The sequence below is a fragment of the Bos mutus genome, chromosome 26, assembly GCF_027580195.1.
Source record: "Bos mutus isolate GX-2022 chromosome 26, NWIPB_WYAK_1.1, whole genome shotgun sequence".
Classification (NCBI taxonomy): Eukaryota; Metazoa; Chordata; class Mammalia; order Artiodactyla; family Bovidae; genus Bos; species Bos mutus.
The window spans coordinates 21,637,678-21,638,826 of record NC_091642.1 but is presented as its reverse complement, the minus strand read 5'-3'; the positions used below and the strand labels follow the sequence as shown (position 1 = coordinate 21,638,826).

The 1,149-nt window shown below is 40.2% G+C and overlaps 1 non-coding gene across 1 annotated transcript; it reads right to left on the bottom strand.

Annotated features, from left to right (window-relative positions):
- Nucleotides 1-305: 305 nt before the first annotated feature.
- On the bottom strand, nucleotides 306-377 carry TRNAI-GAU (transfer RNA isoleucine (anticodon GAU)). Its single transcript has one exon. It is a non-coding gene; the product is annotated as a tRNA-Ile (tRNA).
- Nucleotides 378-1,149: the final 772 nt, after the last annotated feature.

The following is a 1,149-nucleotide window of genomic DNA, read 5'->3' as shown; positions in this document are numbered from 1 at the left end:
GATCAAGAAATGTAAACCCACACAATGCCTTGAGCAGAAACTTCCTGTCTCCTCCAGCTGATTAGTTCTCTTGCCATTTCCAGGGACCATCAAAAACGGCCAAAACTTGACCCTAAGTGTTGCAAAGAGTAAAGGAAGCAATCTTATGAATGTAGAATTAATGCCTTACTGAAGGGAGTGTTAGTCACTCAGTCATGTCCGACTCTGTGCAACCCTGTGGACTGTAGCCTTTCAGGCTCCTCCACCCATGGGATTTTCCAGGCAAGAATACTGTGGTGAGTTGCTGTTCCCTTCTCCAGGGGATTTTCCCAACCCAGGGATCGAACCTGGGTCTCCTGCATATCAGGCAGATTCTTTACCACCTGAGCCACCAGGGAAGCCGTACTGAAGGGAACCTCAGTAAAAATTTTAACAAGGTTCATCACTATCCCTGAGTGCAGGCAGGACCTGAGACATGCTTCTAACTAATAGAATATTGCAAAGGTGGTGGGATACTATTCCCAGCTGGGCTTGGTGAAGTAAACATCCATGTTCACAGAGCTCATCTCTTAAGATTAAGATGATGGTGTGGGGCATTGTTTTTAGTTTTCTGTTGCTCACAACAGGAGTTATCCTCACTGATATTATACCACTGGCAAACTCAGAAGTCTGGTTTCCCAGGTTGATCTCCACAGCAACACAGATCAATCAGAATTATAGATTTTTAAGGGCTGAAAAGAACCCATTGGGTTTCTAGTCCGGCACACTTTCTTTATGAATTAATAAAGTCTACAGTGTTTGGAATAGAACCCTCAAGTAGGTGACAAACTATATATCAAGACCAAATTTCTTGACCTGAAGTCAAATGAACTTTTTCGACTATTCCACACTACTTCAATAATACATTAAGAATCTTTTAGATAGTGATATTTGATAATCAACTATGTGCTCAGATTTCTGCTCTCACTTTAAAAAGACAATATTGAGAAATACTGCCCTTTGGAAAAATCAAAGAAAGACATACGAACATCTGTGCAACCAAGAAAATAGCAATAAAAATTCTGTGCCCCCTCCAAACACTCTAAGATGATATAAGATTTTGTGGGACTTATATTTACCCACATCTAATTTTCTTATTTTTTCCATTTTTTTACTGTGGTAAAATACACA